The sequence below is a fragment of the Nematostella vectensis genome, chromosome 8, assembly GCF_932526225.1.
Source record: "Nematostella vectensis chromosome 8, jaNemVect1.1, whole genome shotgun sequence".
In the NCBI taxonomy this organism is placed as follows: domain Eukaryota; kingdom Metazoa; phylum Cnidaria; class Anthozoa; order Actiniaria; family Edwardsiidae; genus Nematostella; species Nematostella vectensis.
In genome coordinates this window covers 8,153,487-8,172,756 of record NC_064041.1, presented here as the reverse complement: position 1 = coordinate 8,172,756, position 19,270 = coordinate 8,153,487, and the positions used below count along the sequence as shown (strand labels likewise).

General features: G+C 40.1%; 40 non-coding genes across 40 annotated transcripts; all 40 read right to left on the bottom strand.

Annotated features, from left to right (window-relative positions):
• Nucleotides 1–607: 607 nt before the first annotated feature.
• Nucleotides 608–678, bottom strand: Trnag-gcc. Its single transcript has one exon. It is a non-coding gene; the product is annotated as a tRNA-Gly (tRNA).
• Nucleotides 679–1,440: 762 nt separating this feature from the next.
• Nucleotides 1,441–1,511, bottom strand: Trnag-gcc. The gene has a single exon. It is a non-coding gene; the product is annotated as a tRNA-Gly (tRNA).
• Nucleotides 1,512–1,709: 198 nt separating this feature from the next.
• Trnaa-agc lies at nucleotides 1,710–1,782 on the bottom strand. Its single transcript has one exon. It is a non-coding gene; the product is annotated as a tRNA-Ala (tRNA).
• Nucleotides 1,783–3,106: 1,324 nt separating this feature from the next.
• On the bottom strand, nucleotides 3,107–3,177 carry Trnag-gcc. Its single transcript has one exon. It is a non-coding gene; the product is annotated as a tRNA-Gly (tRNA).
• A 761-nt stretch (nucleotides 3,178–3,938) lies between these two features.
• Trnag-gcc lies at nucleotides 3,939–4,009 on the bottom strand. The gene has a single exon. It is a non-coding gene; the product is annotated as a tRNA-Gly (tRNA).
• A 198-nt stretch (nucleotides 4,010–4,207) lies between these two features.
• On the bottom strand, nucleotides 4,208–4,280 carry Trnaa-agc. Its single transcript has one exon. It is a non-coding gene; the product is annotated as a tRNA-Ala (tRNA).
• Nucleotides 4,281–4,769: 489 nt separating this feature from the next.
• On the bottom strand, nucleotides 4,770–4,840 carry Trnag-gcc. The gene has a single exon. It is a non-coding gene; the product is annotated as a tRNA-Gly (tRNA).
• A 198-nt stretch (nucleotides 4,841–5,038) lies between these two features.
• Trnaa-agc lies at nucleotides 5,039–5,111 on the bottom strand. Its single transcript has one exon. It is a non-coding gene; the product is annotated as a tRNA-Ala (tRNA).
• A 491-nt stretch (nucleotides 5,112–5,602) lies between these two features.
• Trnag-gcc lies at nucleotides 5,603–5,673 on the bottom strand. Its single transcript has one exon. It is a non-coding gene; the product is annotated as a tRNA-Gly (tRNA).
• Nucleotides 5,674–5,846: 173 nt separating this feature from the next.
• Trnag-gcc lies at nucleotides 5,847–5,917 on the bottom strand. Its single transcript has one exon. It is a non-coding gene; the product is annotated as a tRNA-Gly (tRNA).
• A 198-nt stretch (nucleotides 5,918–6,115) lies between these two features.
• Nucleotides 6,116–6,188, bottom strand: Trnaa-agc. The gene has a single exon. It is a non-coding gene; the product is annotated as a tRNA-Ala (tRNA).
• A 253-nt stretch (nucleotides 6,189–6,441) lies between these two features.
• Trnal-caa lies at nucleotides 6,442–6,513 on the bottom strand. The gene has a single exon. It is a non-coding gene; the product is annotated as a tRNA-Leu (tRNA).
• A 164-nt stretch (nucleotides 6,514–6,677) lies between these two features.
• On the bottom strand, nucleotides 6,678–6,748 carry Trnag-gcc. The gene has a single exon. It is a non-coding gene; the product is annotated as a tRNA-Gly (tRNA).
• Nucleotides 6,749–6,946: 198 nt separating this feature from the next.
• Trnaa-agc lies at nucleotides 6,947–7,019 on the bottom strand. The gene has a single exon. It is a non-coding gene; the product is annotated as a tRNA-Ala (tRNA).
• A 489-nt stretch (nucleotides 7,020–7,508) lies between these two features.
• On the bottom strand, nucleotides 7,509–7,579 carry Trnag-gcc. The gene has a single exon. It is a non-coding gene; the product is annotated as a tRNA-Gly (tRNA).
• A 198-nt stretch (nucleotides 7,580–7,777) lies between these two features.
• Nucleotides 7,778–7,850, bottom strand: Trnaa-agc. Its single transcript has one exon. It is a non-coding gene; the product is annotated as a tRNA-Ala (tRNA).
• A 490-nt stretch (nucleotides 7,851–8,340) lies between these two features.
• Trnag-gcc lies at nucleotides 8,341–8,411 on the bottom strand. The gene has a single exon. It is a non-coding gene; the product is annotated as a tRNA-Gly (tRNA).
• A 173-nt stretch (nucleotides 8,412–8,584) lies between these two features.
• Trnag-gcc lies at nucleotides 8,585–8,655 on the bottom strand. Its single transcript has one exon. It is a non-coding gene; the product is annotated as a tRNA-Gly (tRNA).
• A 198-nt stretch (nucleotides 8,656–8,853) lies between these two features.
• Trnaa-agc lies at nucleotides 8,854–8,926 on the bottom strand. The gene has a single exon. It is a non-coding gene; the product is annotated as a tRNA-Ala (tRNA).
• Nucleotides 8,927–9,686: 760 nt separating this feature from the next.
• On the bottom strand, nucleotides 9,687–9,759 carry Trnaa-agc. The gene has a single exon. It is a non-coding gene; the product is annotated as a tRNA-Ala (tRNA).
• A 492-nt stretch (nucleotides 9,760–10,251) lies between these two features.
• Trnag-gcc lies at nucleotides 10,252–10,322 on the bottom strand. Its single transcript has one exon. It is a non-coding gene; the product is annotated as a tRNA-Gly (tRNA).
• A 198-nt stretch (nucleotides 10,323–10,520) lies between these two features.
• Trnaa-agc lies at nucleotides 10,521–10,593 on the bottom strand. The gene has a single exon. It is a non-coding gene; the product is annotated as a tRNA-Ala (tRNA).
• Nucleotides 10,594–11,085: 492 nt separating this feature from the next.
• On the bottom strand, nucleotides 11,086–11,156 carry Trnag-gcc. The gene has a single exon. It is a non-coding gene; the product is annotated as a tRNA-Gly (tRNA).
• Nucleotides 11,157–11,354: 198 nt separating this feature from the next.
• Nucleotides 11,355–11,427, bottom strand: Trnaa-agc. The gene has a single exon. It is a non-coding gene; the product is annotated as a tRNA-Ala (tRNA).
• A 492-nt stretch (nucleotides 11,428–11,919) lies between these two features.
• Nucleotides 11,920–11,990, bottom strand: Trnag-gcc. Its single transcript has one exon. It is a non-coding gene; the product is annotated as a tRNA-Gly (tRNA).
• A 198-nt stretch (nucleotides 11,991–12,188) lies between these two features.
• On the bottom strand, nucleotides 12,189–12,261 carry Trnaa-agc. The gene has a single exon. It is a non-coding gene; the product is annotated as a tRNA-Ala (tRNA).
• Nucleotides 12,262–12,753: 492 nt separating this feature from the next.
• Trnag-gcc lies at nucleotides 12,754–12,824 on the bottom strand. Its single transcript has one exon. It is a non-coding gene; the product is annotated as a tRNA-Gly (tRNA).
• A 199-nt stretch (nucleotides 12,825–13,023) lies between these two features.
• Trnaa-agc lies at nucleotides 13,024–13,096 on the bottom strand. Its single transcript has one exon. It is a non-coding gene; the product is annotated as a tRNA-Ala (tRNA).
• Nucleotides 13,097–13,588: 492 nt separating this feature from the next.
• Trnag-gcc lies at nucleotides 13,589–13,659 on the bottom strand. The gene has a single exon. It is a non-coding gene; the product is annotated as a tRNA-Gly (tRNA).
• Nucleotides 13,660–13,857: 198 nt separating this feature from the next.
• On the bottom strand, nucleotides 13,858–13,930 carry Trnaa-agc. Its single transcript has one exon. It is a non-coding gene; the product is annotated as a tRNA-Ala (tRNA).
• Nucleotides 13,931–14,422: 492 nt separating this feature from the next.
• Trnag-gcc lies at nucleotides 14,423–14,493 on the bottom strand. Its single transcript has one exon. It is a non-coding gene; the product is annotated as a tRNA-Gly (tRNA).
• A 198-nt stretch (nucleotides 14,494–14,691) lies between these two features.
• On the bottom strand, nucleotides 14,692–14,764 carry Trnaa-agc. The gene has a single exon. It is a non-coding gene; the product is annotated as a tRNA-Ala (tRNA).
• Nucleotides 14,765–15,256: 492 nt separating this feature from the next.
• Nucleotides 15,257–15,327, bottom strand: Trnag-gcc. The gene has a single exon. It is a non-coding gene; the product is annotated as a tRNA-Gly (tRNA).
• A 762-nt stretch (nucleotides 15,328–16,089) lies between these two features.
• Nucleotides 16,090–16,160, bottom strand: Trnag-gcc. The gene has a single exon. It is a non-coding gene; the product is annotated as a tRNA-Gly (tRNA).
• Nucleotides 16,161–16,358: 198 nt separating this feature from the next.
• Trnaa-agc lies at nucleotides 16,359–16,431 on the bottom strand. Its single transcript has one exon. It is a non-coding gene; the product is annotated as a tRNA-Ala (tRNA).
• Nucleotides 16,432–16,922: 491 nt separating this feature from the next.
• Nucleotides 16,923–16,993, bottom strand: Trnag-gcc. Its single transcript has one exon. It is a non-coding gene; the product is annotated as a tRNA-Gly (tRNA).
• A 198-nt stretch (nucleotides 16,994–17,191) lies between these two features.
• On the bottom strand, nucleotides 17,192–17,264 carry Trnaa-agc. The gene has a single exon. It is a non-coding gene; the product is annotated as a tRNA-Ala (tRNA).
• A 490-nt stretch (nucleotides 17,265–17,754) lies between these two features.
• Nucleotides 17,755–17,825, bottom strand: Trnag-gcc. The gene has a single exon. It is a non-coding gene; the product is annotated as a tRNA-Gly (tRNA).
• Nucleotides 17,826–18,585: 760 nt separating this feature from the next.
• Trnag-gcc lies at nucleotides 18,586–18,656 on the bottom strand. The gene has a single exon. It is a non-coding gene; the product is annotated as a tRNA-Gly (tRNA).
• Nucleotides 18,657–18,854: 198 nt separating this feature from the next.
• Trnaa-agc lies at nucleotides 18,855–18,927 on the bottom strand. The gene has a single exon. It is a non-coding gene; the product is annotated as a tRNA-Ala (tRNA).
• Between the last annotated feature and the right edge of the window lie 343 nt (nucleotides 18,928–19,270).

The following is a 19,270-nucleotide window of genomic DNA, read 5'->3' as shown; positions in this document are numbered from 1 at the left end:
ATTGCCTAAAAAATGGATTTCTCTTTACCAAGCGAAAAAATCTGGAGAATCCGGGTATCGATCCCGGTAACTCCCGCATGCTAAGCGTGCGCTCTACCATTTGAGCTAATCCCCCAGTAATCAGAACTAAACCACATGAAGCTGCATATGGCTGATTCTGAACTGCTTTCCAGGATATTTAAATACAAACGCAAAATCATAAAGACACATTGAAAACAATCAAACAAAGTTTTTAGCTTGCAAGAGAGTCTCTATAATTTTGCGCGAGTAGTTTTGAAATTTTGTACAAACACAATCTTTATTGGCTCGAATACAATTGCTAATGTTTTGTTTCTCTTCTTGATATCCGCGACAAAAAAATGACGCACCTCTAGCAGAGCAAGGTTTCGATCCTCGGACCTCTGGGTTATGGGCCCAGCACGCTTCCACTGCGCCACTCTGCTAACGATTGAAGCCTTGGGGAGGAAATTCGGTTTCGTTTCTTGTGTTAAAGCTATGATTTTAATTTGCAGTTTACCGATTTAAGTACACAACACAGGAGTTTCATAGAAAATATAGGTACTGACATTTGCATTTGATGTTTTCCAGCCAAAAACAAAATAAACATTGCACTGGCCGGGAATCGAACCCGGGCCTCCCGCGTGGCAGGCGAGAATTCTACCACTGAACCACCAGTGCCTTCCTGTTTAGCAGCAGAATATTTCCAGATACAGTACAAAATAAATTCGCGTCGATTTGATTGATAAGACCTGTCTTCTGAGGTGGTTGAAAATCAAATTCTAAAACGCTTTTTATTATTCCAATAGGCATTATTTGCACTCTAACGTAGTCGAATTTGCCTAAAAAATGGATTTCTCTTTACCAAGCGAAAAAATCTGGAGAATCCGGGTATCGATCCCGGTACCTCCCGCATGCTAAGCGGGCGCTCTACCATTTGGGCTAATCCCCCAGTAATCAGAACTAAACCACATGAAGCTGCATATGGCTGATTCTGAACTGCTTTCCAGGATATTTAAATACAAACGCAAAATCATAAAGACACATTGAAAACAATCAAACAAAGTTTTTAGCTTGCAAGAGAGTCTCTATAATTTTGCGCGAGTAGTTTTGAAATTTTGTACAAACACAATCTTTATTGGCTCGAATACAATTGCTAATGTTTGTTTATCTTCTTGATATCAGCGCCAAAAAAATGACGCACCTCTAGCAGAGCAAGGTTTCGATCCTCGGACCTCTGGGTTATGGGCCCAGCACGCTTCCACTGCGCCACTCTGCTGACCACAGAAGCATTGGGGAGGAAATTCGGTTTTGTTTCTTGTGTTAAAGCTATGCTTTTAATTTGCAGTTTACCGATTTAAGTACACAACACAGGAGTTTCATAGAAAATATAGGTACTGACATTTGCATTTGATGTTTTCCAGCCAAAAACAAAATAAACATTGCACTGGCCGGGAATCGAACCCGGGCCTCCCGCGTGGCAGGCGAGAATTCTACCACTGAACCACCAGTGCCTTCCTGTTTAGCAGCAGAATATTTCCAGATACAGTACAAAATAAATTCGTGTCGATTTGATTGATAAGTCCTGTCTTCTGAGGTGGTTGAAAATCAAATTCTAAAACGCTTTTTGTTATTCCAATAGGCATTATTTGCACTCTAACTTAGTCGAAATTGCCTAAAAAATGGATTTCTCTTTACCAAGCGAAAAAATCTGGAGAATCCGGGTATCGATCCCGGTACCTCCCGCATGCTAAGCGGGCGCTCTACCATTTGAGCTAATCCCCCAGTAATCAGAACTAAACCACATGAAGCTGCATATGGCTGATTCTGAACTGCTTTACAGGATATTTAAATACAAACGCAAAATCATAAAGACACATTGAAAACAATCAAACAAAGTTTTTAGCTTGCAAGAGAGTCTCTATAATTTTGCGCGAGTAGTTTTGAAATTTTTTACAAACACAATCTTTATTGGCTCGAATACAATTGCTAATGTTTTGTTTCTCTTCTTGATATCAGCGACAAAAAAATGACGCACCTCTAGCAGAGCAAGGTTTCGATCCTCGGACCTCTGGGTTATGGGCCCAGCACGCTTCCACTGCGCCACTCTGCTAACGATTGAAGCCTTGGGGAGGAAATTCGGTTTCGTTTCTTGTGTTAAAGCTATGATTTTAATTTGCAGTTTACTGATTTAAGTACACAACACAGGAGTTTCATAGAAAATATAGGTACTGACATTTGCATTTGATGTTTTCCAGCCAAAAACAAAATAAACATTGCACTGCCCGGGAACCGAACCCGGTTCTCCCGCGTGGCAGGCGAGAATTCTACCACTGAACCACTAGTGCCTTCCTGTTTAGCAGCACAATATTTTCAGATACAGTAAAAAATAAATTCGTGTCGATTTGATTGATAAGACCTGTCTTCTGAGGTGGTTGAAAATCAAATTCTAAAACACTTTTTATTATTCAAATAGGCATTATTTGCACTCTAACGTAGTCGAAATTGCCTAAAAAATGGATTTCTCTTTAGCAAGCGAAAAAATCTGGAGAATCCGGGTATCGATCCCCTTACCTCTCGCATGCTAAGCGGGAGCTCTACCATTTAAGCTAATCCCCCAGTAATCAGATCTAAACCACATGAAGCTGCATATGGCTGATTCTGAACTGCTTTCCAGGATATTTAAATACAAACGCAAAATCATAAAGACACATTGAAAACAATCAAACAAAGTTTTTAGCTTGCAAGAGAGTCTCTATAATTTTGCGCGAGTAGTTTTGAAATTTTGTACAAACACAATCTTTATTGGCTCGAATACAATTGCTAATATTTGTTTATCTTCTTGATATCAGCGCCAAAAAATGACGCACATCTAGCAGAGCAAGGTTTCGATCCTCGGACCTCTGGGTTATGGGCCCAGCACGCTTCCACTGCGCCACTCTGCTAACGATTCAAGCCTTGGGGAGGAAATTCGGTTTCGTTTCTTGTGTTAAAGCTATGATTTTAATTTGCAGTTTACCGATTTAAGTACACAACACAGGAGTTTCATAGAAAATATAGGTACTGACATTTGCATTTGATGTTTTCCAGCCAAAAACAAAATAAACATTGCACTGGCCGGGAATCGAACCCGGGCCTCCCGCGTGGCAGGCGAGAATTCTACCACTGAACCACCAGTGCCTTCCTGTTTAGCAGCAGAATATTTCCAGATACAGTACAAAATAAATTCGCGTCGATTTGATTGATAAGACCTGTCTTCTGAGGTGGTTGAAAATCAAATTCTAAAACGCTTTTTATTATTCCGATAGGCATTATTTGCACTCTAACGTAGTCGAAATTGCCTAAAAAATGGATTTCTCTTTACCAAGCGAACAAATCTGAAGAATCCGGGTATCGATCCCGGTACCTCCCGCATGCTAAGCGGGCGCTCTACCATTTGGGCTAACCCCCAGTAATCAGAACTAAACCACATGAAGCTGCATATGGCTGATTCTGAACTGCTTTCCAGGATATTTAAATACAAACGCAAAATCATAAAGACACATTGAAAACAATCAAACAAAGTTTTTAGCTTGCAAGAGAGTCTCTATAATTTTGCGCGAGTATTTTTGAAATTTTGTACAAACACAATCTTTATTGGCTCGAATACAATTGCTAATGTTTGTTTATCTTCTTGATATCAGCGCCAAAAAAATGACGCACCTCTAGCAGAGCAAGGTTTCGATCCTCGGACCTCTGGGTTATGGGCCCAGCACGCTTCCACTGCGCCACTCTGCTGACCACAGAAGCATTGGGGAGGAAATTCGGTTTTGTTTCTTGTGTTAAAGCTATGCTTTTAATTTGCAGTTTACCGATTTAAGTACACAACACAGGAGTTTAATAGAAAATATAGGTACTGACATTTGCATTTGATGTTTTCCAGCCAAAAACAAAATAAACATTGCACTGGCCGGGAATCGAACCCGGGCCTCCCGCGTGGCAGGCGAGAATTCTACCACTGAACCACCAGTGCCTTCCTGTTTAGCAGCAGAATATTTCCAGATACAGTACAAAATAAATTCGTGTCGATTTGATTGATAAGACCTGTCTTCTGAGGTGGTTGAAAATCAAATTCTAAAACGCTTTTTGTTATTCCAATAGGCATTATTTGCACTCTAACTTAGTCGAAATTGCCTAAAAAATGGATTTCTCTTTACCAAGCGAAAAAATCTGGAGAATCCGGGTATCGATCCCGGTACCTCCCGCATGCTAAGCGGGCGCTCTACCATTTGAGCTAATCCCCCAGTAATCAGAACTAAACCACATGAAGCTGCATATGGCTGATTCTGAACTGCTTTCCAGGATATTTAAATACAAACGCAAAATCATAAAGACACATTGAAAACAATCAAACAAAGTTTTTAGCTTGCAAGAGAGTCAATAATTTTGCGCGAGTAGTTTTGAAATTTTGTACAAACACAATCTGTTTTGGCTCGAATACAATTGCTAATGTTTGTTTATCTTCTTGATATCAGCGCCAAAAAAATGACGCACCTCTAGCAGAGCAAGGTTTCGATCCTCGGACCTCTGGGTTATGGGCCCAGCACGCTTCCACTGCGCCACTCTGCTGACCATTGAAGCCTTTGGAAGGAAAATCGGTTTTGTTTCTTGTGTTAAAGCTATGCTTTTAATTTGCAGTTTACCGATTTAAGTACACAACACAGGAGTTTAATAGAAAATATAGGTACTGACATTTGCATTTGATGTTTTCCAGCCAAAAACAAAATAAACATTGCACTGGCAGGGAATCGAACCCAGGCTTCCCGCGTGGCAGGCGAGAATTCTACCACTGAACCACCAGTGCCTTCCTGTTTAGCAGCAAAATATTTCCAGATACAGTACAAAATAAATTCGCGTCGATTTGATTGATAAGACATGTCTTCTGAGGTGGTTGAAAATCAAATTCTAAAACACTTTTTATTATTCCAATAGGCATTATTTGCACTCTAACTTAGTCGAAATTGCCTAAAAAATGGATTTCTCTTCACCAAGCAAAAAAATCTGGAGAATCCGGGTATCGATCCCGGTACCTCCCGCATGCTAAGCGGGCGCTCTACCATTTGAGCTAATCCCCCAGTAATCAGAACTAAACCACATGAAGCTGCATATGGCTGATTCTGAACTGCTTTCCAGGATATTTAAATACAAACGCAAAATCATAAAGACACATTGAAAACAATCAAACAAAGTTTTTAGCTCGCAAGAGAGTCTCTATAATTTTGCGCGAGTAGTTTTGAAATTTTGTACAAACACAATCTTTTTTGGCTCGAATACAATTGCTAATGTTTGTAAATCTTCTTGATATCAGAGCCAAAAGAATGACGCACCTCTAGCAGAGCAAGGTTTCGATCCTCGGACCTCTGGGTTATGGGCCCAGCACGCTTCCACTGCGCCACTCTGCTAACGATTGAAGCCTTGGGGAGGAAATTCGGTTTTGTTTCTTGTGTTAAAGCTATGATTTTAATTTGCAGTTTACCGATTTAAGTACACAACACAGGAGTTTCATAGAAAATATAGGTACTGACATTTGCATTTGATGTTTTCCAGCCAAAAACAAAATAAACATTGCACTGGCCGGGAATCGAACCCGGGCCTCCCGCGTGGCAGGCGAGAATTCTACCACTGAACCACCAGCGCCACTCTGCTGACCATTGAAGCCTTTGGAAGGAAAATCGGTTTTGTTTCTTGTGTTAAAGCTATGCTTTTAATTTGCAGTTTACCGATTTAAGTACACAACACTGGAGTTTAATAGAAAATATAGGTACTGACATTTGCATTTGATGTTTTCCAGCCAAAAACAAAATAAACATTGCACTGGCCGGGAATCGAACCCGGGCTTCCCGCGTGGCAGGCGAGAATTCTACCACTGAACGACCAGTGCCTTCCTGTTTAGCAGCAAAATATTTCCAGATACAGTACAAAATAAACTCGTGTCGATTTGATTGATAAGACCTGTCTTCTGAGGTGGTTGAAAATCAAATTCTAAAACGCTTTTTATTATTCCAATAGGCATTATTTGCACTCTAACTTAGTCGAAATTGCCTAAAAAATGGATTTCTTTTTACCAAGCGAAAAAATCTGGAGAATCCGGGTATCGATCCCGGTACCTCCCGCATGCTAAGCGGGCGCTCTACCATTTGAGCTAATCCCCCAGTAATCAGAACTAAACCACATGAAGCTGCATATGGCTGATTCTGAACTGCTTTCCAGGATATTTAAATACAAACGCAAAATCATAAAGACACATTGAAAACAATCAAACAAAGTTTTTAGCTTGCAAGAGAGTCTATAATTTTGCGCGAGTAGTTTTGAAATTTTGTACAAACACAATCTTTTTTGGCTCGAATACAATTGCTAATGTTTGTTTATCTTCTTGATATCAGCGCCAAAAAAATGACGCACCTCTAGCAGAGCAAGGTTTCGATCCTCGGACCTCTGGGTTTTGGGCCCAGCACGCTTCCACTGCGCCACTCTGCTGACCATTGAAGCCTTTGGAAGGAAAATCGGTTTTGTTTCTTGTGTTAAAGCTATGCTTTTAATTTGCAGTTTACCGATTTAAGTACACAACACAGGAGTTTAATAGAAAATATAGGTACTGACATTTGCATTTGATGTTTTCCAGCCAAAAATAAAATAAACATTGCACTGGCCGGGAATCGAACCCGGGCTTCCCGCGTGGCAGGCGAGAATTCTACCACTGAACCACCAGTGCCTTCCTGTTTAGCAGCAGAATATTTCCAGATACAGTACAAAATAAATTCGTGTCGATTTGATTGATAAGACATGTCTTCTGAGGTGGTTGAAAATCAAATTCTAAAACGCTTTTTATTATTCCAATAGGCATTATTTGCACTCTAACTTAGTCGAAATTGCCTAAAAAATGGATTTCTCTTTACCAAGCGAAAAAATCTGGAGAATCCGGGTATCGATCCCGGTACCTCCCGCATGCTAAGCGGGCGCTCTACCATTTGAGCTAATCCCCCAGTAATCAGAACTAAACCACATGAAGCTGCATATGGCTGATTCTGAACTGCTTTCCAGGATATTTAAATACAAACGCAAAATCATAAAGACACATTGAAAACAATCAAACAAAGTTTTTAGCTTGCAAGAGAGTCTATAATTTTGCGCGAGTAGTTTTGAAATTTTGTACAAACACAATCTTTTTTGGCTCGAATACAATTGCTAATGTTTGTTTATCTTCTTGATATCAGCGCCAAAAAAATGACGCACCTCTAGCAGAGCAAGGTTTCGATCCTCGGACCTCTGGGTTATGGGCCCAGCACGCTTCCACTGCGCCACTCTGCTGACCATTGAAGCCTTTGGAAGGAAAATCGGTTTTGTTTCTTGTGTTAAAGCTATGCTTTTAATTTGCAGTTTACCGATTTAAGTACACAACACAGGAGTTTAATAGAAAATATAGGTACTGACATTTGCATTTGATGTTTTCCAGCCAAAAACAAAATAAACATTGCACTGGCCGGGAATCGAACCCAGGCTTCCCGCGTGGCAGGCGAGAATTCTACCACTGAACCACCAGTGCCTTCCTGTTTAGCAGCAAAATATTTCCAGATACAGTACAAAATAAATTCGCGTCGATTTGATTGATAAGACCTGTCTTCTGAGGTGGTTGAAAATCAAATTCTAAAACACTTTTTATTATTCCAATAGGCATTATTTGCACTCTAACTTAGTCGAAATTGCCTAAAAAATGGATTTCTCTTTACCAAGCAAAAAAATCTGGAGAATCCGGGTATCGATCCCGGTACCTCCCGCATGCTAAGCGGGAGCTCTACCATTTGAGCTAATCCCCCAGTAATCAGAACTAAACCACATGAAGCTGCATATGGCTGATTCTGAACTGCTTTCCAGGATATTTAAATACAAACGCAAAATCATAAAGACACATTGAAAACAATCAAACAAAGTTTTTAGCTTGCAAGAGAGTCTCTATAATTTTGCGCGAGTAGTTTTGAAATTTGTACAAACACAATCTTTTTTGGCTCGAATACAATTGCTAATGTTTGTAAATCTTCTTGATATCAGAGCCAAAAGAATGACGCACCTCTAGCAGAGCAAGGTTTCGATCCTCGGACCTCTGGGTTATGGGCCCAGCACGCTTCCACTGCGCCACTCTGCTAACGATTGAAGCCTTGGGGAGGAAATTCGGTTTTCTTTCTTGTGTTAAAGCTATGATTTTAATTTGCAGTTTACCGATTTAAGTACACAACACAGGAGTTTCATAGAAAATATAGGTACTGACATTTGCATTTGATGTTTTCCAGCCAAAAACAAAATAAACATTGCACTGGCCGGGAATCGAAACCGGGCCTCCCGCGTGGCAGGCGAGAATTCTACCACTGAACCACCAGCGCCACTCTGCTGACCATTGAAGCCTTTGGAAGGAAAATCGGTTTTGTTTCTTGTGTTAAAGCTATGCTTTTAATTTGCAGTTTACCGATTTAAGTACACAACACAGGAGTTTAATAGAAAATATAGGTACTGACATTTGCATTTGATGTTTTCCAGCCAAAAACAAAAGAAACATTGCACTGGCCGGAAATCGAACCCGGGCTTCACGCGTGGCAGGCGAGAATTCTACCACTGAACGACCAGTGCCTTCCTGTTTAGCAGCAAAATATTTCCAGATACAGTACAAAATAAATTCGTGTCGATTTGATTGATAAGACCTGTCTTCTGAGGTGGTTGAAAATCAAATTCTAAAACGCTTTTTATTATTCCAATAGGCATTATTTGCACTCTAACTTAGTCGAAATTGCCTAAAAAATGGATTTCTCTTTACCAAGCGAAAAATTCTGGAGAATCCGGGTATCGATCCCGGTACCTCCCGCATGCTAAGCGGGCGCTCTACCATTTGAGCTAATCCCCCAGTAATCAGAACTAAACCACATGAAGCTGCATATGGCTGATTCTGAACTGCTTTCCAGGATATTTAAATACAAACGCAAAATCATAAAGACACATTGAAAACAATCAAACAAAGTTTTTAGCTTGCAAGAGAGTCTCTATAATTTTGCGCGAGTAGTTTTGAAATTTTGTACAAACACAATCTTTTTTGGCTCGAATACAATTGCTAATGTTTGTTTATCTTCTTGATATCAGCGCCAAAAAAATGACGCACCTCTAGCAGAGCAAGGTTTCGATCCTCGGACCTCTGTGTTATGGGCCCAGCATGCTTCCACTGCGCCACTCTGCTGACCATTGAAGCCTTTGGAAGGAAAATCGGTTTTGTTTCTTGTGTTAAAGCTATGCTTTAAATTTGCAGTTTACCGATTTAAGTACACAACACAGGAGTTTAATAGAAAATATAGGTACTGACATTTGCATTTGATGTTTTCCAGCCAAAAACAAAATAAACATTGCACTGGCAGGTAATCGAACCCGGGCTTCACGCGTGGCAGGCGAGAATTCTACCACTGAACCACCAGTGCCTTCCTGTTTAGCAGCAAAATATTTCCAGATACAGTACAAAATAAATTCACGTCGATTTGATTGATAAGACCTGTCTTCTGAGGTGGTTGAAAACCAAATTCTAAAACACTTTTTATTATTCCAATAGGCATTATTTGCACTCTAACTTAGTCGAAATTGCCTAAAAAATGGATTTCTCTTTACCAAGCAAAAAAATCTGGAGAATCCGGGTATCGATCCCGGTACCTCCCGCATGCTAAGCGGGCGCTCTACCATTTGAGCTAATCCCCCAGTAATCAGAACTAAACCACATGAAGCTGCATATGGCTGATTCTGAACTGCTTTCCAGGATATTTAAATACAAACGCAAAATCATAAAGACACATTGAAAACAATCAAACAAAGTTTTTAGCTTGCAAGAGAGTCTCTATAATTTTGCGCGAGTAGTTTTGAAATTTTGTACAAACACAATCTTTATTGGCTCGAATACAATTGCTAATGTTTTGTTTCTCTTCTTGATATCTTCGACAACAAAATGACGCACCTCTAGCAGAGCAAGGTTTCGATCCTCGGACCTCTGGGTTATGGGCCCAGCACGCTTCCACTGCGCCACTCTGCTAACGATTGAAGCCTTGGGGAGGAAATTCGGTTTTGTTTCTTGTGTTAAAGCTATGATTTTAATTTGCAGTTTACCGATTTAAGTACACAACACAGGAGTTTTATAGAAAATATAGGTACTGACATTTGCATTTGATGTTTTCCAGCCAAAAACAAAATAAACATTGCACTGGCCGGGAATCGAACCCGGGCTTCCCGCGTGGCAGGCGAGAATTCTACCACTGAACCACCAGTGCCTTCCTGTTTAGCAGCAAAATATTTCCAGATACAGTACAAAATAAATTCGCGTCGATTTGATTGATAAGACCTGTCTTCTGAGGTGGTTGAAAATCAAATTCTAAAACACTTTTTATTATTCCAATAGGCATTATTTGCACTCTAACTTAGTCGAAATTGCCTAAAAAATGGATTTCTCTTTACCAAGCGAAAAAATCTGGAGAATCCGGGTATCGATCCCGGTACCTCCCGCATGCTAAGCGGGCGCTCTACCATTTGAGCTAATCCCCCAGTAATCAGAACTAAACCACATGAAGCTGCATATGGCTGATTCTGAACTGCTTTCCAGGATATTTAAATACAAACGCAAAATCATAAAGACACATTGAAAACAATCAAACAAAGTTTTTAGCTTGCAAGAGAGTCTCTATAATTTTGCGCGAGTAGTTTTGAAATTTTGTACAAACACAATCTTTATTGGCTCGAATACAATTGCTAATGTTTTGTTTCTATTCTTGATATCTTCGACAACAAAAAGACGCACCTCTAGCAGAGCAAGGTTTCGATCCTCGGACCTCTGGGTTATGGGCCCAGCACGCTTCCACTGCGCCACTCTGCTAATGATTGAAGCCTTGGGGAGGAAATTCGGTTTTGTTTCTTGTGCTAAAGCTATGATTTTAATTTGCAGTTTACCGATTTAAGTACACAACACAGGAGTTTCATAGAAAATATAGGTACTGACATTTGCATTTGATGTTTTCCAGCCAAAAACAAAATAAACATTGCACTGGCCGGGAATCGAACCCGGGCTTCCCGCGTGGCAGGCGAGAATTCTACCACTGAACCACCAGTGCCTTCCTGTTTAGCAGCAGAATATTTCCAGATACAGTACAAAATAAATTCGTGTCGATTTGATTGATAAGACCTGTCTTCTGAGGTGGTTGAAAATCAAATTCTAAAACACTTTTTATTATTCCAATAGGCATTATTTGCACTCTAACTTAGTCGAAATTGCCTAAAAAATGGATTTCTCTTTACCAAGCAAAAAAATCTGGAGAATCCGGGTATCGATCCCGGTACCTCCCGCATGCTAAGCGGGCGCTCTACCATTTGAGCTAATCCCCCAGTAATCAGAACTAAACCACATGAAGCTGCATATGGCTGATTCTGAACTGCTTTCCAGGATATTTAAATACAAACGCAAAATCATAAAGACACATTGAAAACAATCAAACAAAGTTTTTAGCTTGCAAGAGAGTCTCTATAATTTTGCGCGAGTAGTTTTGAAATTTTGTACAAACACAATCTTTATTGGCTCGAATACAATTGCTAATGTTTTGTTTCTCTTCTTGATATCTTCGACAACAAAATGACGCACCTCTAGCAGAGCAAGGTTTCGATCCTCGGACCTCTGGGTTATGGGCCCACCACGCTTCCACTGCGCCACTCTGCTAACGATTGAAGCCTTGGGGAGGAAATTCGGTTTTGTTTCTTGTGTTAAAGCTATGATTTTAATTTGCAGTTTACCGATTTAAGTACACAACACAGGAGTTTCATAGAAAATATAGGTACTGACATTTGCATTTGATGTTTTCCAGCCAAAAACAAAATAAACATTGCACTGGCCGGGAATCGAACCCGGGCTTCCCGCGTGGCAGGCAAGAATTCTACCACTGAACCACCAGTGCCTTCCTGTTTAGCAGCAAAATATTTCCAGATACAGTACAAAATAAATTCGCGTCGATTTGATTGATAAGACCTGTCTTCTGAGGTGGTTGAAAATCAAATTCTAAAACACTTTTTATTATTCCAATAGGCATTATTTGCACTCTAACTTAGTCGAAATTGCCTAAAAAATGGATTTCTCTTTACAAAGCGAAAAAATCTGGAGAATCCGGGTATCGATCCCGGTACCTCCCGCATGCTAAGCGGGCGCTCTACCATTTGAGCTAATCCCCCAGTAATCAGAACTAAACCACATGAAGCTGCATATGGCTGATTCTGAACTGCTTTCCAGGATATTTAAATACAAACGCAAAATCATAAAGACACATTGAAAACAATCAAACAAAGTTTTTAGCTTGCAAGAGAGTCTCTATAATTTTGCGCGAGTAGTTTTGAAATTTTGTACAAACACAATCTTTATTGGCTCGAATACAATTGCTAATGTTTTGTTTCTCTTCTTGATATCTTCGACAACAAAAAGACGCACCTCTAGCAGAGCAAGGTTTCGATCCTCGGACCTCTGGGTTATGGGCCCAGCACGCTTCCACTGCGCCACTCTGCTAATGATTGAAGCCTTGGGGAGGAAATTCGGTTTTGTTTCTTGTGCTAAAGCTATGATTTTAATTTGCAGTTTACCGATTTAAGTACACAACACAGGAGTTTTATAGAAAATATAGGTACTGACATTTGCATTTGATGTTTTCCAGCCAAAAACAAAATAAACATTGCACTGGCCGGGAATCGAACCCGGGCTTCCCGCGTGGCAGGCGAGAATTCTACCACTGAACCACCAGTGCCTTCCTGTTTAGCAGCAGAATATTTCCAGATACAGTACAAAATAAATTCGTGTCGATTTGATTGATAAGACCTGTCTTCTGAGGTGGTTGAAAATCAAATTCTAAAACGCTTTTTATTATTCCAATAGGCATTATTTGCACTCTAACTTAGTCGAAATTGCCTAAAAAATGGATTTCTCTTTACCAAGCAAAAAAAATCTGGAAAATCCGGGTATCGATCCCGGTACCTCCCGCATGCTAAGCGGGCGCTCTACCATTTGAGCTAATTCCCCAGTAATCAGAACTAAAGCACATGAAGCTGCATATGGCTGATTCTGAACTGCTTTCCAGGATATTTAAATACAAACGCAAAATCATAAAGACACGTTGAAAACAATCAAACACAGTTTTTAGCTTGCAAGAGAGTCTCTATAATTTTGCGCGAGTAGCTTTGAAATTTTGTACAAACACAATCTTTATTGGCTCGAATACAATTGCTAATGTTTTGTTTCTCTTCTTGATATCTTCGACAAAAAAATGACGCACCTCTAGCAGAGCAAGGTTTCGATCCTCGGACCTCTGGGTTATGGGCTCAGCACGCTTCCACTGCGCCACTCTGCTAACGATTGAAGCCTTGGGGAGGAAATTCGGTTTTGTTTCTTGTGTTAAAGCTATGCTTTTAATCTACAGTTCACCGATTTAAGTACACAACACAGGACCTTAATAGAAAATATAGGTACTGACATTTGCATTTGATGTGTTCCAGCCAAAAACAAAATAAACATTGCACTGGCCGGGAATCGAACCCGGGCTTCACGCGTGGCAGGCGAGAATTCTACCACTGAACCACCAGTGCCTTCCTGTTTAGCAGCAAAATATTTCCAGATACAGTACAAAATAAATTCGCGTCGATTTGATTGATAAGACCTGTCTTCTGAGGTGGTTGAAAATCAAATTCTAAAACACTTTTTATTATTCCAATAGGCATTATTTGCACTCTAACTTAGTCGAAATTGCCTAAAAAATGGATTTCTCTTTACCAAGCAAAAAAATCTGGAGAATCCGGGTATCGATCCCGGTACCTCCCGCATGCTAAGCGGGCGCTCTACCATTTGAGCTAATCCCCCAGTAATCAGAACTAAACCACATGAAGCTGCATATGGCTGATTCTGAACTGCTTTCCAGGATATTTAAATACAAACGCAAAATCATAAAGACACATTGAAAACAATCAAACAAAGTTTTTAGCTTGCAAGAGAGTCTCTATAATTTTGCGCGAGTAGTTTTGAAATTTTGTACAAACACAATCTTTATTGGCTCGAATACAATTGCTAATGTTTTGTTTCTCTTCTTGATATCTTCGACAACAAATTGACGCACCTCTAGCAGAGCAAGGTTTCGATCCTCGGACCTCTGGGTTATGGGCCCAGCACGCTTCCACTGCGCCACTCTGCTAATGATTGAAGCCTTGGGGAGGAAATTCGGTTTTGTTTCTTGTGCTAAAGCTATGATTTTAATTTGCAGTTTACCGATTTAAGTACACAACACAGGAGTTTCATAGAAAATATAGGTACTGACATTTGCATTTGATGTGTTCCAGCCAAAAACAAAATAAACATTGCACTGGCCGGGAATCGAACCCGGGCTTCACGCGTGGCAGGCGAGAATTCTACCACTGAACCACCAGTGCCTTCCTGTTTAGCAGCAAAATATTTCCAGATACAGTACAAAATAAATTCGCGTCGATTTGATTGATAAGACCTGTCTTCTGAGGTGGTTGAAAATCAAATTCTAAAACACTTTTTATTATTCCAATAGGCATTATTTGCACTCTAACTTAGTCGAAATTGCCTAAAAAATGGATTTCTCTTTACCAAGCAAAAAAATCTGGAGAATCCGGGTATCGATCCCGGTACCTCCCGCATGCTAAGCGGGCGCTCTACCATTTGAGCTAATCCCCCAGTAATCAGAACTAAACCACATGAAGCTGCATATGGCTGATTCTGAACTGCTTTCCAGGATATTTAAATACAAACGCAAAATCATAAAGACACATTGAAAACAATCAAACAAAGTTTTTAGCTTGCAAGAGAGTCTCTATAATTTTGCGCGAGTAGTTTTGAAATTTTGTACAAACACAATCTTTATTGGCTCGAATACAATTGCTAATGTTTTGTTTCTCTTCTTGATATCTTCGACAACAAATTGACGCACCTCTAGCAGAGCAAGGTTTCGATCCTCGGACCTCTGGGTTATGGGCCCAGCACGCTTCCACTGCGCCACTCTGCTAATGATTGAAGCCTTGGGGAGGAAATTCGGTTTTGTTTCTTGTGCTAAAGCTATGATTTTAATTTGCAGTTTACCGATTTAAGTACACAACACAGGAGTTTCATAGAAAATATAGGTACTGACATTTGCATTTGATGTTTTCCAGCCAAAAACAAAATAAACATTGCACTGGCCGGGAATCGAACCCGGGCCTCCCGCGTGGCAGGCGAGAATTCTACCACTGAACCACCAGTGCCTTCCTGTTTAGCAGCAGAATATTTCCAGATACAGTACAAAATAAATTCGTGTCGATTTGATTGATAAGACCTGTCTTCTGAGGTGGTTGAAAATCAAATTCTAAAACGCTTTTTATTATTCCAATAGGCATTATTTGCACTCTAACTTAGTCGAAATTGCCTAAAAAATGGATTTCTCTTTACCAAGCGAAAAAATCTGGAGAATCCGGGTATCGATCCCGGTACCTACCGCATGCTAAGCGGGCGCTCTACCATTTGAGCTAATCCCCCAGTAATCAGAACTAAACCACATGAAGCTGCATATGGCTGATTCTGAACTGCTTTCCAGGATATTTAAATACAAACGCAAAATCATAAAGACACATTGAAAACAATCAAACAAATTTTTAGCTTGCAAGAGAGTCTCTATAATTTTGCGCGAGTAGTTTTGAAATTTTGTACAAACACAATCTTTATTGGCTCGAATACAATTGCTAATGTTTTGTTTCTCTTCTTGATATCAGCGACAAAAAAATGACGCACCTCTTACAGAGCAAGGTTTCGATCCTCGGACCTCTGGGTTATGGGCCCAGCACGCTTCCACTGCGCCACTATGCTAACGATTGAAGCCTTGGGGAGGAAATTCGGTTTTGTTTCTTGTGTTAAAGCTATGATTTTAATTTGCAGTTTACCGATTTAAGTACACAACACAGGAGTTTAATAGAAAATATAGGTACTGACATTTGCATTTGATGTTTTCCAGCCAAAAACAAAATAAACATTGCACTGGCTGGAAATCGAACCCGGGCCTCCCGCGTGGCAGGCGAGAATTCTACCACTGAACCACCAGTGCCTTCCTGTTTAGCAGCAGAATATTTCCAGATACAGTACAAAATAAATTCGTGTCGATTTGATTGATAAGACCTGTCTTCTGAGGTGGTTGAAAATCAAATTCTAAAACGCTTTTTTTTATTCCAATAGGCATTATTTGCACTCTAACTTAGTCAAAATTGCCTAAAAAATGGATTTCTCTTTACGAAGCGAAAAAATCTGGAGAATCCGGGAATCGATCCCGGTACCTCCCGCATGCTTAGCGGGCGCTCTACCATTTGAGCTAATCCCCCAGTTATCAGAACTAAACCACATGAAGCTGCATATGGCTGTTCTGAACTGTTTTCCAGGATTTTTAAATACAAACGCAAAATCATAAAGACACATTGAAAACAATCAAACAAAGTTTTTAGCTTGCAAGAGAGTCTCTATAATTTTGCGCGAGTAGTTTTGAAATTTTGTACAAACACAATCTTTATTGGCTCGAATACAATTGCTAATGTTTTGTTTCTCTTCTTGATATCAGCGACAAAAAAATGACGCACCTCTTACAGAGCAAGGTTTCGATCCTCGGACCTCTGGGTTATGGGCCCAGCACGCTTCCACTGCGCCACTATGCTAACGATTGAAGCCTTGGGGAGGAAATTCGGTTTTGTTTCTTGTGTTAAAGCTATGATTTTAATTTGCAGTTTACCGATTTAAGTACACAACACAGGAGTTTAATAGAAAATATAGGTACTGACATTTGCATTTGATGTTTTCCAGCCAAAAACAAAATAAACATTGCACTGGCTGGAAATCGAACCCGGGCCTCCCGCGTGGCAGGCGAGAATTCTACCACTGAACCACCAGTGCCTTCCTGTTTAGCAGCAGAATATTTCCAGATACAGTACAAAATAAATTCGTGTCGATTTGATTGATAAGACCTGTCTTCTGAGGTGGTTGAAAATCAAATTCTAAAACGCTTTTTTTTATTCCAATAGGCATTATTTGCACTCTAACTTAGTCAAAATTGCCTAAAAAATGGATTTCTCTTTACGAAGCGAAAAAATCTGGAGAATCCGGGAATCGATCCCGGTACCTCCCGCATGCTTAGCGGGCGCTCTACCATTTGAGCTAATCCCCCAGTAATCAGAACTAAACCACATGAAGCTGCATATGGCTGTTCGGAACTGTTTTCCAGGATTTTTAAATACAAACGCAAAATCATAAAGACACATTGAAAACAATCAAACAAAGTTTTTAGCTTGCAAGAGAGTCTCTATAATTTTGCGCGAGTAGTTTTGAAATTTTGTACAAACACAATCTTTATTGGCTCGAATACAATTGCTAATGTTTGTTTATCTTCTTGATATCAGCGCCAAAAAAATGACGCACCTCTAGCAGAGCAAGGTTTCGATCCTCGGACCTCTGGGTTATGGGCCCAGCACGCTTCCACTGCGCCACTCTGCTAACCATTGAAGCCTTTGGAAGGAAAATCGGTTTTGTTTCTTGTGTTAAAGCTATGCTTTTAATTTGCAGTTTACCGATTTAAGTACACAACACAGGAGTTTAATAGAAAATATAGGTACTGACATTTGCATTTGATGTTTTCCAGCCAAAAATAAAATAAACATTGCACTGGCCGGGAATCGAACCCGGGCTTCCCGCGTGGCAGGCGAGAATTCTACCACTGAACCACCAGTGCCTTCCTGTTTAGCAGCAGAATATTTCCAGATACAGTACAAAATAAATTCGTGTCGATTTGATTGATAAGACCTGTCTTCTGAGGTGGTTGAAAATCAAATTCTAAAACGCTTTTTATTATTCCAATAGGCATTATTTGCACTCTAACTTAGTCGAAATTGCCTAAAAAATGGATTTCTCTTTACCAAGCGAAAAAATCTGGAGAATCCGATTATCGATCCCGGTACCTCCCGCATGCTAAGCGGGCGCTCTACCATTTGAGCTAATCCCCCAGTAATCAGAACTAAACCACATGAAGCTGCATATGGCTGATTCTGAACTGCTTTCCAGGATATTTAAATACAAACGCAAAATCATAAAGACACATTGAAAACAATCAAACAAAGTTTTTAGCTTGCAAGAGAGTCTAAAATTTTGCGCGAGTAGTTTTGAAATTTTGTACAAACACAATCTTTTTTGGCTTGAATACAATTGCTAATGTTTGTTTATCTTCTTGATATCAGCGCCAAAAAAATGACGCACCTCTAGCAGAGCAAGGTTTCGATCCTCGGACCTCTGGGTTATGGGCCCAGCACGCTTCCACTGCGCCACTCTGCTGACCATTGAAGCCTTTGGAAGGAAAATCGGTTTTGTTTCTTGTGTTAAAGCTATGCTTTTAATTTGCAGTTTACCGATTTAAGTACACAACACAGGAGTTTAATAGAAAATATAGGTACTGACATTTGCATTTGATGTTTTCCAGCCAAAAACAAAATAAACATTGCACTGGCCGGGAATCGAACCCGGGCTTCCCGCGTGGCAGGCGAGAATTCTACCACTGAACGACCAGTGCCTTCCTGTTTAGCAGCAAAATATTTCCAGATACAGTACAAAATAAATTCGTGTCGATTTGATTGATAAGACCTGTCTTCTGAGGTGGTTGAAAATCAAATTCTAAAACGCTTTTTATTATTCCAATAGGCATTATTTGCACTCTAACTTAGTCGAAATTGACTAAAAAATGGATTTCTCTTTACCAAGCGAAAAAATCTGGAGAATCCGGGTATCGATCCCGGTACCTCCCGCATGCTAAGCGGGCGCTCTACCATTTGAGCTAATCCCCCAGTAATCAGAACTAAACCACATGAAGCTGCATATGGCTGATTCTGAACTGCTTTCCAGGATATTTAAATACAAACGCAAAATCATAAAGACACATTGAAAACAATCAAACAAAGTTTTTAGCTTGCAAGAGAGTCTATAATTTTGCGCGAGTAGTTTTGAAATTTTGTACAAACACAATCTTTTTTGGCTCGAATACAATTGCTAATGTTTGTTTATCTTCTTGATATCAGCGCCAAAAAAATGACGCACCTCTAGCAGAGCAAGGTTTCGATCCTCGGACCTCTGTGTTATGGGCCCAGCATGCTTCCACTGCGCCACTCTGCTGACCATTGAAGCCTTTGG